Source organism: Microcebus murinus, chromosome 14 (genome assembly GCF_040939455.1).
Source record: "Microcebus murinus isolate Inina chromosome 14, M.murinus_Inina_mat1.0, whole genome shotgun sequence".
Taxonomy (NCBI): Eukaryota; Metazoa; Chordata; class Mammalia; order Primates; family Cheirogaleidae; genus Microcebus; species Microcebus murinus.
In genome coordinates this window covers 81197932-81214454 of record NC_134117.1, presented here as the reverse complement: position 1 = coordinate 81214454, position 16523 = coordinate 81197932, and the positions used below count along the sequence as shown (strand labels likewise).

The window sequence follows — 16523 nt, the reverse complement described above, 5'->3', positions numbered from 1 at the left end:
CCTCGTCTCCTCGCCCGGCCTCCTTCACCTACCCGCTGCCCACCCCCAGCGCGTCGCCGCCGCTGACGCTGACTGCGCACGCGCGCGCCCTTTGACCCCAGCCAGGGGCCGCCCTCCCCCACAACCCCTTTCAGCTGTGCCCCCCCTCGCCCTGTGGGTGGGCTGCCGCCTATTCCCCCGGGCCAGGGCTGGGGCACAGCGCAAGGGGGAGGGGAGCCAGTGTATGGGGCGTCTCTCTCTGGGGATGTGTCCCATGGGTGGGGTGGGGTGGCGTGGTTTGTGGGGCGCTGAAGAAATCAGTCCCCTCCATCTCCTACCTCTGGAAAACGCCCAAGCCCGTGGAGAACCGCCGGCACCGCTTCGTGGGGGCCGGGACCCTCCTCTGTGTCCTCCTGTGGCCCGGTCCAAGGGGCCTGGGCCTGGCCGGGGCTGCATTGGACCCCGACCACCCTGGCGTGTGGACTCGCTAAAAATCGGCCATTAGATATTGGATTCCAGCTTCATTGAGGTCATTTCACTAATGAGTGCACCGGAAAGAGTTTCCTAATCCATCTGTGAGGGTGGCAACTGAAAGAGAATTTGAAAGCTGACAGAATAGGCGAGGGAAGGCATAGGAGATTTCCACACCCAGCAAGGAAGCCTTTCCCGAAATGGAAGAAAGAAACGAGCAAACAGAGACACCGGTAGCCCGCCCGGAAAAGAGTCTGCCCCCGAGAGAAAGCACCCTGACCAGGTTCACCCGTGGGTGGGTGGCGAGCTAGCGGCGTTCAGAAGAGCGAGGCCCGCAGTCTGTGCGGAAGACACCTGCACTCGGGTGTGTGTGGCGGCCCGATTCACAAGCAGCTCTAGATGTTAAACCAAGGAGAAGCCAGGGAGTTCCCAAGGCCCCAGGTGTCCTCAGCCCACGACTGGCTGCTGTGGGAATGCGAAGCCCGGCTCCTTGTCTCAGAGCGGGGTTCCCAGGAGGATCAGGCTGAAGCTGGGACTTGGCCTCAAAGTGTCCCCTCGCATGGCCACCCCCTTCCCCTTCCTGCTCCTCTACTCCTGGTGCCCCTCCATCCAGGGGCCAGACCTTAAAGAGTCACCGCAAGAGAATCCTGGTCCCAAAGGAGCCTTCTGGGGGACCGGTGCTGAGAGAGGTTGTGGGCATGGCCCGCTGGGGCTCTGCCCGACCCAGGGCTGAGAGATGCCACCTCCCAGCTCTGGGTCCCTGCAGGAAGTGTTGGCAAGCACAGGGCCAGTCCCCCAAAGGCCCAGGTGCAGGGAGCCCAGGCCAAGCAGCCTGTGGAAGAAGCCACTTGCCGTGCCACCCCGGGAACAGGACTGCAGGCCCCGGCCCTTCCCACCTCCTCCTCCTCCTCCTCCTCCCCCCCCCCCGCGCCCCCCCCCGGACATGGCACAGGGCTCAGAGACACCTCAGACTCTTGCTACCCAAGGTGCGAAGGGCATCAGTTGCTCCTCCAACCCCCCCCCGCCCAGCAGACCACGTTGTCCAGCCAGCCCCCGGGCCTCCCTGGGGTGCCCAGCACAAAAGTGCAGACACCCACCGGACCCTCAGTCTCAGCTTTCGGATGTTTTTGCCACTCTAAGGACCCGCAGGCCCGCTGGGCCTTCGGGCAGGACAGAGAGCCCCGGGATCCGACGTGGAGAGCTGCGTGTACGTACGTCCCCATCAGGAGGCGGTCCCCACCTCCGCGGCTCTCCCCTCGCGGGGAGCGGCAGCCCCAGCCGGCAGCCGCAGGGCATCAGGGAAGACACCAGGCTGGGCCCCCCGCGGCACAGCGGGGGCACGTCCCCCGCACTCGACTTAGGGAAGGCTGCTGGAGACTGCTGCGGCCACCCTGCTGCCGGGTTTCTGGAGGGCTTCCTGGAAGCAGCCTCCACACCAAGCCCTTGGAAGGCCCAGGCGACGGAGGAGCCGGTCAGGCAGGGGCCGAGGACGGTGAGAGGCCGGGCGGGAAGGAGCATGTCAGGCAGGGGCAGAGGACGGTGACAGGCCGGGCGGGGAGGAGCCGGTCAGGCGGGGGCCCAGGACAGTGACGGGCCTGGCCGGGGAGGAGTGCGTCAGGCAGGGGCAGAGGAGACGGGCTGGGTAAGGGGTAGAGTGACAGTTAGGGCACAATTCACAATCGCAAAGACGTGGAAGCGACCCGAGTGCCCATCCATCCAGGAGTGCATTAATAAAATGTGGCGCGTGGACACCACGGAGTGCCATTCGGCTGTGAGGAGCAGCGGTGAGAGGGCGCCTCTCGTGTTCTCCTGGCCAGAGCTGGAACCCGTTCCAGTAAGCCAGGTATCCCAAGAATGGACACACGAGCACCACGTGAGCGCGCTCACCAGCAAATTGGTACGAACGGATGGACACCTAAGTGGACGGAGAGGAATCACCTTCATCGGGTGGGTGTCGGGCGGGTGGGGGGAGGCGATGGGCATCCACATCCATTAGGAATGGGGTGGGTGCGCACCGACTGGGGGATGGGCGCACTTGAAGCTCTGACCCCAGGGGGGAGGCTTGGAGAGGGCAACTGTACCCGACCTTAACACTGGTACCCCCACAATACGCTGGAACAACATGAGAGGTATATGAATGAGAACACAGGGGGGAGGGGTGCACGGGCAACACATGTCACCTGAATACTTGTACTCCCATCATCTGCTTGAAAAGAGAGAGAAAAGAAAATGCAATCATAGAGGTAAGAGACACTTTTTAAAAATCATGAATCCGAAGAGAAAAGTAAAAGGAGGCCTGTGGAGCAGGTCTGGGTGTGACTCCGGATCCCCCAACATCAGGTGCCACCACCAAAGATTCCTGCGTGGAGCCCATAGAACCCCCAAAAGCAACGGGACGAGTTCTGGTCACATACTCCCTCAAAATGACATCCTGGCCTTCTTCTGGAACTCCCTCCCCTCTCAGACTCTCAAGGTTTTCTCCAGCGTGTCTGTTCCCACAGAGCAGACCTTTGGTCTGAGACCTGACAGTCCAGATGCCACGCATGCTGCCGCGTGGCGGCGGTGTCGCGGCTTGGGACAAGAGGAGGCCCCACGGTGCGGGCTGAGGCGCCAGGCACCGCGGCGGGCGCTGAGGGTTGGGGTCACCCCCACCCCGGGCCGCCGCCGCGCTCCCAGAAAGGGGACAGAACAAGAGGCAAAAAAAAAAAAAAAAAAAAAAGAAGCAGCCTGTGGCCCCCGGTATTCCCAGGCAGTCTCCCATCCAAGTACTGACCGGGCCCGACCCTGCTTAGCTTCCGAGACCAGACGAGATCGGGGGCGTTCAGGGTGGTGTGGCCCTAGACGGCGGCGGAGGGCGCCCCTGCCCCGCTCAAGAAGCCGAGCCTCTCTGCGCTTTCCCGCCGCCGCCGCCGCCGCCTCCCGCCCCAGGCCCCGCGCCAGGCCGGGCCTGTTGAGTTCGCCGGCCGGGTCCCGTGGGCTCCCAGGGACGGGGGTGATGGGCGGGGCGGGGCGGGGGGCTGTCTCTCTATACACACACACACACACTCACACTCACTCACACTCACACAAGATGCGCCTCCACGGCTGGACTCGCCAAGGTGGAGCCCTCCCAGCCCCCCTCGTCTCCTCGCCCGGCCTCCTTCACCTACCCGCTGCCCACCCCCAGCGCGTCGCCGCCGCTGACGCTGACTGCGCACGCGCGCGCCCTTTGACCCCAGCCAGGGGCCGCCCTCCCCCACAACCCCTTTCAGCTGTGCCCCCCCTCGCCCTGTGGGTGGGCTGCCGCCTATTCCCCCGGGCCAGGGCTGGGGCACAGCGCAAGGGGGAGGGGAGCCAGTGTATGGGGCGTCTCTCTCTGGGGATGTGTCCCATGGGTGGGGTGGGGTGGCGTGGTTTGTGGGGCGCTGAAGAAATCAGTCCCCTCCATCTCCTACCTCTGGAAAACGCCCAAGCCCGTGGAGAACCGCCGGCACCGCTTCGTGGGGGCCGGGACCCTCCTCTGTGTCCTCCTGTGGCCCGGTCCAAGGGGCCTGGGCCTGGCCGGGGCTGCATTGGACCCCGACCACCCTGGCGTGTGGACTCGCTAAAAATCGGCCATTAGATATTGGATTCCAGCTTCATTGAGGTCATTTCACTAATGAGTGCACCGGAAAGAGTTTCCTAATCCATCTGTGAGGGTGGCAACTGAAAGAGAATTTGAAAGCTGACAGAATAGGCGAGGGAAGGCATAGGAGATTTCCACACCCAGCAAGGAAGCCTTTCCCGAAATGGAAGAAAGAAACGAGCAAACAGAGACACCGGTAGCCCGCCCGGAAAAGAGTCTGCCCCCGAGAGAAAGCACCCTGACCAGGTTCACCCGTGGGTGGGTGGCGAGCTAGCGGCGTTCAGAAGAGCGAGGCCCGCAGTCTGTGCGGAAGACACCTGCACTCGGGTGTGTGTGGCGGCCCGATTCACAAGCAGCTCTAGATGTTAAACCAAGGAGAAGCCAGGGAGTTCCCAAGGCCCCAGGTGTCCTCAGCCCACGACTGGCTGCTGTGGGAATGCGAAGCCCGGCTCCTTGTCTCAGAGCGGGGTTCCCAGGAGGATCAGGCTGAAGCTGGGACTTGGCCTCAAAGTGTCCCCTCGCATGGCCACCCCCTTCCCCTTCCTGCTCCTCTACTCCTGGTGCCCCTCCATCCAGGGGCCAGACCTTAAAGAGTCACCGCAAGAGAATCCTGGTCCCAAAGGAGCCTTCTGGGGGACCGGTGCTGAGAGAGGTTGTGGGCATGGCCCGCTGGGGCTCTGCCCGACCCAGGGCTGAGAGATGCCACCTCCCAGCTCTGGGTCCCTGCAGGAAGTGTTGGCAAGCACAGGGCCAGTCCCCCAAAGGCCCAGGTGCAGGGAGCCCAGGCCAAGCAGCCTGTGGAAGAAGCCACTTGCCGTGCCACCCCGGGAACAGGACTGCAGGCCCCGGCCCTTCCCACCTCCTCCTCCTCCTCCTCCTCCCCCCCCCCGCGCCCCCCCCCGGACATGGCACAGGGCTCAGAGACACCTCAGACTCTTGCTACCCAAGGTGCGAAGGGCATCAGTTGCTCCTCCAACCCCCCCCCCCCGCCCAGCAGACCACGTTGTCCAGCCAGCCCCCGGGCCTCCCTGGGGTGCCCAGCACAAAAGTGCAGACACCCACCGGACCCTCAGTCTCAGCTTTCGGATGTTTTTGCCACTCTAAGGACCCGCAGGCCCGCTGGGCCTTCGGGCAGGACAGAGAGCCCCGGGATCCGACGTGGAGAGCTGCGTGTACGTACGTCCCCATCAGGAGGCGGTCCCCACCTCCGCGGCTCTCCCCTCGCGGGGAGCGGCAGCCCCAGCCGGCAGCCGCAGGGCATCAGGGAAGACACCAGGCTGGGCCCCCCGCGGCACAGCGGGGGCACGTCCCCCGCACTCGACTTAGGGAAGGCTGCTGGAGACTGCTGCGGCCACCCTGCTGCCGGGTTTCTGGAGGGCTTCCTGGAAGCAGCCTCCACACCAAGCCCTTGGAAGGCCCAGGCGACGGAGGAGCCGGTCAGGCAGGGGCCGAGGACGGTGAGAGGCCGGGCGGGAAGGAGCATGTCAGGCAGGGGCAGAGGACGGTGACAGGCCGGGCGGGGAGGAGCCGGTCAGGCGGGGGCCCAGGACAGTGACGGGCCTGGCCGGGGAGGAGTGCGTCAGGCAGGGGCAGAGGAGACGGGCTGGGTAAGGGGTAGGGTGACAGTTAGGGCACAATTCACAATCGCAAAGACGTGGAAGCGACCCGAGTGCCCATCCATCCAGGAGTGCATTAATAAAATGTGGCGCGTGGACACCACGGAGTGCCATTCGGCTGTGAGGAGCAGCGGTGAGAGGGCGCCTCTCGTGTTCTCCTGGCCAGAGCTGGAACCCGTTCCAGTAAGCCAGGTATCCCAAGAATGGACACACGAGCACCACGTGAGCGCGCTCACCAGCAAATTGGTACGAACGGATGGACACCTAAGTGGACGGAGAGGAATCACCTTCATCGGGTGGGTGTCGGGCGGGTGGGGGGAGGCGATGGGCATCCACATCCATTAGGAATGGGGTGGGTGCGCACCGACTGGGGGATGGGCGCACTTGAAGCTCTGACCCCAGGGGGGAGGCTTGGAGAGGGCAACTGTACCCGACCTTAACACTGGTACCCCCACAATACGCTGGAACAACATGAGAGGTATATGAATGAGAACACAGGGGGGAGGGGTGCACGGGCAACACATGTCACCTGAATACTTGTACTCCCATCATCTGCTTGAAAAGAGAGAGAAAAGAAAATGCAATCATAGAGGTAAGAGACACTTTTTAAAAATCATGAATCCGAAGAGAAAAGTAAAAGGAGGCCTGTGGAGCAGGTCTGGGTGTGACTCCGGATCCCCCAACATCAGGTGCCACCACCAAAGATTCCTGCGTGGAGCCCATAGAACCCCCAAAAGCAACGGGACGAGTTCTGGTCACATACTCCCTCAAAATGACATCCTGGCCTTCTTCTGGAACTCCCTCCCCTCTCAGACTCTCAAGGTTTTCTCCAGCGTGTCTGTTCCCACAGAGCAGACCTTTGGTCTGAGACCTGACAGTGCAGATGCCACGCATGCTGCCGCGTGGCGGCGGTGTCGCGGCTTGGGACAAGAGGAGGCCCCACGGTGCGGGCTGAGGCGCCAGGCAGCGCGGCGGGCGCTGAGGGTTGGGGTCACCCCCACCCCGGGCCGCCGCCGCGCTCCCAGAAAGGGGACAGAACAAGAGGCAAAAAAAAAAAAAAAAAAAAAAGAAGCAGCCTGTGGCCCCCGGTATTCCCAGGCAGTCTCCCATCCAAGTACTGACCGGGCCCGACCCTGCTTAGCTTCCGAGACCAGACGAGATCGGGGGCGTTCAGGGTGGTGTGGCCCTAGACGGCGGCGGAGGGCGCCCCTGCCCCGCTCAAGAAGCCGAGCCTCTCTGAGCTTTCCCGCCGCCGCCGCCGCCGCCGCCGCCGCCGCCTCCCGCCCCAGGCCCCGCGCCGGGCCGGGCCTGTTGAGTTCGCCGGCCGGGTCCCGTGGGCTCCCAGGGACGGGGGTGATGGGCGGGGCGGGGCGGGGGGCTGTCTCTCTATACACACACACACACACTCACACTCACTCACACTCACACAAGATGCGCCTCCACGGCTGGACTCGCCAAGGTGGAGCCCTCCCAGCCCCCCTCGTCTCCTCGCCCGGCCTCCTTCACCTACCCGCTGCCCACCCCCAGCGCGCGTCGCCGCCGCTGACGCTGACTGCGCACGCGCGCGCCCTTTGACCCCAGCCAGGGGCCGCCCTCCCCCACAACCCCTTTCAGCTGTGCCCCCCCTCGCCCTGTGGGTGGGCTGCCGCCTATTCCCCCGGGCCAGGGCTGGGGCACAGCGCAAGGGGGAGGGGAGCCAGTGTATGGGGCGTCTCTCTCTGGGGATGTGTCCCATGGGTGGGGTGGGGTGGCGTGGTTTGTGGGGCGCTGAAGAAATCAGTCCCCTCCATCTCCTACCTCTGGAAAACGCCCAAGCCCGTGGAGAACCGCCGGCACCGCTTCGTGGGGGCCGGGACCCTCCTCTGTGTCCTCCTGTGGCCCGGTCCAAGGGGCCTGGGCCTGGCCGGGGCTGCATTGGACCCCGACCACCCTGGCGTGTGGACTCGCTAAAAATCGGCCATTAGATATTGGATTCCAGCTTCATTGAGGTCATTTCACTAATGAGTGCACCGGAAAGAGTTTCCTAATCCATCTGTGAGGGTGGCAACTGAAAGAGAATTTGAAAGCTGACAGAATAGGCGAGGGAAGGCATAGGAGATTTCCACACCCAGCAAGGAAGCCTTTCCCGAAATGGAAGAAAGAAACGAGCAAACAGAGACACCGGTAGCCCGCCCGGAAAAGAGTCTGCCCCCGAGAGAAAGCACCCTGACCAGGTTCACCCGTGGGTGGGTGGCGAGCTAGCGGCGTTCAGAAGAGCGAGGCCCGCAGTCTGTGCGGAAGACACCTGCACTCGGGTGTGTGTGGCGGCCCGATTCACAAGCAGCTCTAGATGTTAAACCAAGGAGAAGCCAGGGAGTTCCCAAGGCCCCAGGTGTCCTCAGCCCACGACTGGCTGCTGTGGGAATGCGAAGCCCGGCTCCTTGTCTCAGAGCGGGGTTCCCAGGAGGATCAGGCTGAAGCTGGGACTTGGCCTCAAAGTGTCCCCTCGCATGGCCACCCCCTTCCCCTTCCTGCTCCTCTACTCCTGGTGCCCCTCCATCCAGGGGCCAGACCTTAAAGAGTCACCGCAAGAGAATCCTGGTCCCAAAGGAGCCTTCTGGGGGACCGGTGCTGAGAGAGGTTGTGGGCATGGCCCGCTGGGGCTCTGCCCGACCCAGGGCTGAGAGATGCCACCTCCCAGCTCTGGGTCCCTGCAGGAAGTGTTGGCAAGCACAGGGCCAGTCCCCCAAAGGCCCAGGTGCAGGGAGCCCAGGCCAAGCAGCCTGTGGAAGAAGCCACTTGCCGTGCCACCCCGGGAACAGGACTGCAGGCCCCGGCCCTTCCCACCTCCTCCTCCTCCTCCTCCTCCCCCCCCCCGCGCCCCCCCCCCCCGGACATGGCACAGGGCTCAGAGACACCTCAGACTCTTGCTACCCAAGGTGCGAAGGGCATCAGTTGCTCCTCCAACCCCCCCCCCCGCCCAGCAGACCACGTTGTCCAGCCAGCCCCCGGGCCTCCCTGGGGTGCCCAGCACAAAAGTGCAGACACCCACCGGACCCTCAGTCTCAGCTTTCGGATGTTTTTGCCACTCTAAGGACCCGCAGGCCCGCTGGGCCTTCGGGCAGGACAGAGAGCCCCGGGATCCGACGTGGAGAGCTGCGTGTACGTACGTCCCCATCAGGAGGCGGTCCCCACCTCCGCGGCTCTCCCCTCGCGGGGAGCGGCAGCCCCAGCCGGCAGCCGCAGGGCATCAGGGAAGACACCAGGCTGGGCCCCCCGCGGCACAGCGGGGGCACGTCCCCCGCACTCGACTTAGGGAAGGCTGCTGGAGACTGCTGCGGCCACCCTGCTGCCGGGTTTCTGGAGGGCTTCCTGGAAGCAGCCTCCACACCAAGCCCTTGGAAGGCCCAGGCGACGGAGGAGCCGGTCAGGCAGGGGCCGAGGACGGTGAGAGGCCGGGCGGGAAGGAGCATGTCAGGCAGGGGCAGAGGACGGTGACAGGCCGGGCGGGGAGGAGCCGGTCAGGCGGGGGCCCAGGACAGTGACGGGCCTGGCCGGGGAGGAGTGCGTCAGGCAGGGGCAGAGGAGACGGGCTGGGTAAGGGGTAGGGTGACAGTTAGGGCACAATTCACAATCGCAAAGACGTGGAAGCGACCCGAGTGCCCATCCATCCAGGAGTGCATTAATAAAATGTGGCGCGTGGACACCACGGAGTGCCATTCGGCTGTGAGGAGCAGCGGTGAGAGGGCGCCTCTCGTGTTCTCCTGGCCAGAGCTGGAACCCGTTCCAGTAAGCCAGGTATCCCAAGAATGGACACACGAGCACCACGTGAGCGCGCTCACCAGCAAATTGGTACGAACGGATGGACACCTAAGTGGACGGAGAGGAATCACCTTCATCGGGTGGGTGTCGGGCGGGTGGGGGGAGGCGATGGGCATCCACATCCATTAGGAATGGGGTGGGTGCGCACCGACTGGGGGATGGGCGCACTTGAAGCTCTGACCCCAGGGGGGAGGCTTGGAGAGGGCAACTGTACCCGACCTTAACACTGGTACCCCCACAATACGCTGGAACAACATGAGAGGTATATGAATGAGAACACAGGGGGGAGGGGTGCACGGGCAACACATGTCACCTGAATACTTGTACTCCCATCATCTGCTTGAAAAGAGAGAGAAAAGAAAATGCAATCATAGAGGTAAGAGACACTTTTTAAAAATCATGAATCCGAAGAGAAAAGTAAAAGGAGGCCTGTGGAGCAGGTCTGGGTGTGACTCCGGATCCCCCAACATCAGGTGCCACCACCAAAGATTCCTGCGTGGAGCCCATAGAACCCCCAAAAGCAACGGGACGAGTTCTGGTCACATACTCCCTCAAAATGACATCCTGGCCTTCTTCTGGAACTCCCTCCCCTCTCAGACTCTCAAGGTTTTCTCCAGCGTGTCTGTTCCCACAGAGCAGACCTTTGGTCTGAGACCTGACAGTGCAGATGCCACGCATGCTGCCGCGTGGCGGCGGTGTCGCGGCTTGGGACAAGAGGAGGCCCCACGGTGCGGGCTGAGGCGCCAGGCAGCGCGGCGGGCGCTGAGGGTTGGGGTCACCCCCACCCCGGGCCGCCGCCGCGCTCCCAGAAAGGGGACAGAACAAGAGGCAAAAAAAAAAAAAAAAAAAAAAGAAGCAGCCTGTGGCCCCCGGTATTCCCAGGCAGTCTCCCATCCAAGTACTGACCGGGCCCGACCCTGCTTAGCTTCCGAGACCAGACGAGATCGGGGGCGTTCAGGGTGGTGTGGCCCTAGACGGCGGCGGAGGGCGCCCCTGCCCCGCTCAAGAAGCCGAGCCTCTCTGAGCTTTCCCGCCGCCGCCGCCGCCGCCGCCGCCGCCGCCTCCCGCCCCAGGCCCCGCGCCGGGCCGGGCCTGTTGAGTTCGCCGGCCGGGTCCCGTGGGCTCCCAGGGACGGGGGTGATGGGCGGGGCGGGGCGGGGGGCTGTCTCTCTATACACACACACACACACTCACACTCACTCACACTCACACAAGATGCGCCTCCACGGCTGGACTCGCCAAGGTGGAGCCCTCCCAGCCCCCCTCGTCTCCTCGCCCGGCCTCCTTCACCTACCCGCTGCCCACCCCCAGCGCGCGTCGCCGCCGCTGACGCTGACTGCGCACGCGCGCGCCCTTTGACCCCAGCCAGGGGCCGCCCTCCCCCACAACCCCTTTCAGCTGTGCCCCCCCTCGCCCTGTGGGTGGGCTGCCGCCTATTCCCCCGGGCCAGGGCTGGGGCACAGCGCAAGGGGGAGGGGAGCCAGTGTATGGGGCGTCTCTCTCTGGGGATGTGTCCCATGGGTGGGGTGGGGTGGCGTGGTTTGTGGGGCGCTGAAGAAATCAGTCCCCTCCATCTCCTACCTCTGGAAAACGCCCAAGCCCGTGGAGAACCGCCGGCACCGCTTCGTGGGGGCCGGGACCCTCCTCTGTGTCCTCCTGTGGCCCGGTCCAAGGGGCCTGGGCCTGGCCGGGGCTGCATTGGACCCCGACCACCCTGGCGTGTGGACTCGCTAAAAATCGGCCATTAGATATTGGATTCCAGCTTCATTGAGGTCATTTCACTAATGAGTGCACCGGAAAGAGTTTCCTAATCCATCTGTGAGGGTGGCAACTGAAAGAGAATTTGAAAGCTGACAGAATAGGCGAGGGAAGGCATAGGAGATTTCCACACCCAGCAAGGAAGCCTTTCCCGAAATGGAAGAAAGAAACGAGCAAACAGAGACACCGGTAGCCCGCCCGGAAAAGAGTCTGCCCCCGAGAGAAAGCACCCTGACCAGGTTCACCCGTGGGTGGGTGGCGAGCTAGCGGCGTTCAGAAGAGCGAGGCCCGCAGTCTGTGCGGAAGACACCTGCACTCGGGTGTGTGTGGCGGCCCGATTCACAAGCAGCTCTAGATGTTAAACCAAGGAGAAGCCAGGGAGTTCCCAAGGCCCCAGGTGTCCTCAGCCCACGACTGGCTGCTGTGGGAATGCGAAGCCCGGCTCCTTGTCTCAGAGCGGGGTTCCCAGGAGGATCAGGCTGAAGCTGGGACTTGGCCTCAAAGTGTCCCCTCGCATGGCCACCCCCTTCCCCTTCCTGCTCCTCTACTCCTGGTGCCCCTCCATCCAGGGGCCAGACCTTAAAGAGTCACCGCAAGAGAATCCTGGTCCCAAAGGAGCCTTCTGGGGGACCGGTGCTGAGAGAGGTTGTGGGCATGGCCCGCTGGGGCTCTGCCCGACCCAGGGCTGAGAGATGCCACCTCCCAGCTCTGGGTCCCTGCAGGAAGTGTTGGCAAGCACAGGGCCAGTCCCCCAAAGGCCCAGGTGCAGGGAGCCCAGGCCAAGCAGCCTGTGGAAGAAGCCACTTGCCGTGCCACCCCGGGAACAGGACTGCAGGCCCCGGCCCTTCCCACCTCCTCCTCCTCCTCCTCCTCCCCCCCCCCGCGCCCCCCCCCCCGGACATGGCACAGGGCTCAGAGACACCTCAGACTCTTGCTACCCAAGGTGCGAAGGGCATCAGTTGCTCCTCCAACCCCCCCCCCCGCCCAGCAGACCACGTTGTCCAGCCAGCCCCCGGGCCTCCCTGGGGTGCCCAGCACAAAAGTGCAGACACCCACCGGACCCTCAGTCTCAGCTTTCGGATGTTTTTGCCACTCTAAGGACCCGCAGGCCCGCTGGGCCTTCGGGCAGGACAGAGAGCCCCGGGATCCGACGTGGAGAGCTGCGTGTACGTACGTCCCCATCAGGAGGCGGTCCCCACCTCCGCGGCTCTCCCCTCGCGGGGAGCGGCAGCCCCAGCCGGCAGCCGCAGGGCATCAGGGAAGACACCAGGCTGGGCCCCCCGCGGCACAGCGGGGGCACGTCCCCCGCACTCGACTTAGGGAAGGCTGCTGGAGACTGCTGCGGCCACCCTGCTGCCGGGTTTCTGGAGGGCTTCCTGGAAGCAGCCTCCACACCAAGCCCTTGGAAGGCCCAGGCGACGGAGGAGCCGGTCAGGCAGGGGCCGAGGACGGTGAGAGGCCGGGCGGGAAGGAGCATGTCAGGCAGGGGCAGAGGACGGTGACAGGCCGGGCGGGGAGGAGCCGGTCAGGCGGGGGCCCAGGACAGTGACGGGCCTGGCCGGGGAGGAGTGCGTCAGGCAGGGGCAGAGGAGACGGGCTGGGTAAGGGGTAGGGTGACAGTTAGGGCACAATTCACAATCGCAAAGACGTGGAAGCGACCCGAGTGCCCATCCATCCAGGAGTGCATTAATAAAATGTGGCGCGTGGACACCACGGAGTGCCATTCGGCTGTGAGGAGCAGCGGTGAGAGGGCGCCTCTCGTGTTCTCCTGGCCAGAGCTGGAACCCGTTCCAGTAAGCCAGGTATCCCAAGAATGGACACACGAGCACCACGTGAGCGCGCTCACCAGCAAATTGGTACGAACGGATGGACACCTAAGTGGACGGAGAGGAATCACCTTCATCGGGTGGGTGTCGGGCGGGTGGGGGGAGGCGATGGGCATCCACATCCATTAGGAATGGGGTGGGTGCGCACCGACTGGGGGATGGGCGCACTTGAAGCTCTGACCCCAGGGGGGAGGCTTGGAGAGGGCAACTGTACCCGACCTTAACACTGGTACCCCCACAATACGCTGGAACAACATGAGAGGTATATGAATGAGAACACAGGGGGGAGGGGTGCACGGGCAACACATGTCACCTGAATACTTGTACTCCCATCATCTGCTTGAAAAGAGAGAGAAAAGAAAATGCAATCATAGAGGTAAGAGACACTTTTTAAAAATCATGAATCCGAAGAGAAAAGTAAAAGGAGGCCTGTGGAGCAGGTCTGGGTGTGACTCCGGATCCCCCAACATCAGGTGCCACCACCAAAGATTCCTGCGTGGAGCCCATAGAACCCCCAAAAGCAACGGGACGAGTTCTGGTCACATACTCCCTCAAAATGACATCCTGGCCTTCTTCTGGAACTCCCTCCCCTCTCAGACTCTCAAGGTTTTCTCCAGCGTGTCTGTTCCCACAGAGCAGACCTTTGGTCTGAGACCTGACAGTGCAGATGCCACGCATGCTGCCGCGTGGCGGCGGTGTCGCGGCTTGGGACAAGAGGAGGCCCCACGGTGCGGGCTGAGGCGCCAGGCAGCGCGGCGGGCGCTGAGGGTTGGGGTCACCCCCACCCCGGGCCGCCGCCGCGCTCCCAGAAAGGGGACAGAACAAGAGGCAAAAAAAAAAAAAAAAAAAAAGAAGCAGCCTGTGGCCCCCGGTATTCCCAGGCAGTCTCCCATCCAAGTACTGACCGGGCCCGACCCTGCTTAGCTTCCGAGACCAGACGAGATCGGGGGCGTTCAGGGTGGTGTGGCCCTAGACGGCGGCGGAGGGCGCCCCTGCCCCGCTCAAGAAGCCGAGCCTCTCTGCGCTTTCCCGCCGCCGCCGCCGCCGCCGCCGCCGCCGCCGCCGCCGCCGCCGCCGCCTCCCGCCCCAGGCCCCGCGCCGGGCCGGGCCTGTTGAGTTCGCCGGCCGGGTCCCGTGGGCTCCCAGGGACGGGGGTGATGGGCGGGGCGGGGCGGGGGGCTGTCTCTCTATACACACACACACACACTCACACTCACTCACACTCACACAAGATGCGCCTCCACGGCTGGACTCGCCAAGGTGGAGCCCTCCCAGCCCCCCTCGTCTCCTCGCCCGGCCTCCTTCACCTACCCGCTGCCCACCCCCAGCGCGTCGCCGCCGCTGACGCTGACTGCGCACGCGCGCGCCCTTTGACCCCAGCCAGGGGCCGCCCTCCCCCACAACCCCTTTCAGCTGTGCCCCCCCTCGCCCTGTGGGTGGGCTGCCGCCTATTCCCCCGGGCCAGGGCTGGGGCACAGCGCAAGGGGGAGGGGAGCCAGTGTATGGGGCGTCTCTCTCTGGGGATGTGTCCCATGGGTGGGGTGGGGTGGCGTGGTTTGTGGGGCGCTGAAGAAATCAGTCCCCTCCATCTCCTACCTCTGGAAAACGCCCAAGCCCGTGGAGAACCGCCGGCACCGCTTCGTGGGGGCCGGGACCCTCCTCTGTGTCCTCCTGTGGCCCGGTCCAAGGGGCCTGGGCCTGGCCGGGGCTGCATTGGACCCCGACCACCCTGGCGTGTGGACTCGCTAAAAATCGGCCATTAGATATTGGATTCCAGCTTCATTGAGGTCATTTCACTAATGAGTGCACCGGAAAGAGTTTCCTAATCCATCTGTGAGGGTGGCAACTGAAAGAGAATTTGAAAGCTGACAGAATAGGCGAGGGAAGGCATAGGAGATTTCCACACCCAGCAAGGAAGCCTTTCCCGAAATGGAAGAAAGAAACGAGCAAACAGAGACACCGGTAGCCCGCCCGGAAAAGAGTCTGCCCCCGAGAGAAAGCACCCTGACCAGGTTCACCCGTGGGTGGGTGGCGAGCTAGCGGCGTTCAGAAGAGCGAGGCCCGCAGTCTGTGCGGAAGACACCTGCACTCGGGTGTGTGTGGCGGCCCGATTCACAAGCAGCTCTAGATGTTAAACCAAGGAGAAGCCAGGGAGTTCCCAAGGCCCCAGGTGTCCTCAGCCCACGACTGGCTGCTGTGGGAATGCGAAGCCCGGCTCCTTGTCTCAGAGCGGGGTTCCCAGGAGGATCAGGCTGAAGCTGGGACTTGGCCTCAAAGTGTCCCCTCGCATGGCCACCCCCTTCCCCTTCCTGCTCCTCTACTCCTGGTGCCCCTCCATCCAGGGGCCAGACCTTAAAGAGTCACCGCAAGAGAATCCTGGTCCCAAAGGAGCCTTCTGGGGGACCGGTGCTGAGAGAGGTTGTGGGCATGGCCCGCTGGGGCTCTGCCCGACCCAGGGCTGAGAGATGCCACCTCCCAGCTCTGGGTCCCTGCAGGAAGTGTTGGCAAGCACAGGGCCAGTCCCCCAAAGGCCCAGGTGCAGGGAGCCCAGGCCAAGCAGCCTGTGGAAGAAGCCACTTGCCGTGCCACCCCGGGAACAGGACTGCAGGCCCCGGCCCTTCCCACCTCCTCCTCCTCCTCCTCCTCCCCCCCCCGCGCCCCCCCCCCGGACATGGCACAGGGCTCAGAGACACCTCAGACTCTTGCTACCCAAGGTGCAAAGGGCATCAGTTGCTCCTCCAAACCCCCCCCCGCCCAGCAGACCACGTTGTCCAGCCAGCCCCCGGGCCTCCCTGGGGTGCCCAGCACAAAAGTGCAGACACCCACCGGACCCTCAGTCTCAGCTTTTGGATGTTTTTGCCACTCTAAGGACCCGCAGGCCCGCTGGGCCTTCGGGCAGGACAGAGAGCCCCGGGATCCGACGTGGAGAGCTGCGTGTACGTACGTCCCCATCAGGAGGCGGTCCCCACCTCCGCGGCTCTCCCCTCGCGGGGAGCGGCAGCCCCAGCCGGCAGCCGCAGGGCATCAGGGAAGACACCAGGCTGGGCCCCCCGCGGCACAGCGGGGGCACGTCCCCCGCACTCGACTTAGGGAAGGCTGCTGGAGACTGCTGCGGCCACCCTGCTGCCGGGTTTCTGGAGGGCTTCCTGGAAGCAGCCTCCACACCAAGCCCTTGGAAGGCCCAGGCGACGGAGGAGCCGGTCAGGCAGGGGCCGAGGACGGTGAGAGGCCGGGCGGGAAGGAGCATGTCAGGCAGGGGCAGAGGACGGTGACAGGCCGGGCGGGGAGGAGCCGGTCAGGCGGGGGCCCAGGACAGTGACGGGCCTGGCCGGGGAGGAGTGCGTCAGGCAGGGGCAGAGGAGACGGGCTGGGTAAGGGGTAGGGTGACAGTTAGGGCACAATTCACAATCGCAAAGACGTGGAAGCGACCCGAGTGCCCATCCATCCAGGAGTGCATTAATAAAATGT

General features: G+C 64.2%; 4 pseudogenes; all 4 read right to left on the bottom strand.

Moving 5' to 3' along the window:
• Nucleotides 1–3174: 3174 nt before the first annotated feature.
• LOC142876043 (uncharacterized) lies at nt 3175–3293 on the bottom strand (annotated as a pseudogene).
• Nucleotides 3294–6743: 3450 nt separating this feature from the next.
• Nucleotides 6744–6862, bottom strand: LOC142876042 (uncharacterized; annotated as a pseudogene).
• A 3466-nt stretch (nt 6863–10328) lies between these two features.
• Nucleotides 10329–10447, bottom strand: LOC142876041 (uncharacterized; annotated as a pseudogene).
• A 3464-nt stretch (nt 10448–13911) lies between these two features.
• On the bottom strand, nt 13912–14030 carry LOC142876039 (uncharacterized; annotated as a pseudogene).
• Nucleotides 14031–16523: the final 2493 nt, after the last annotated feature.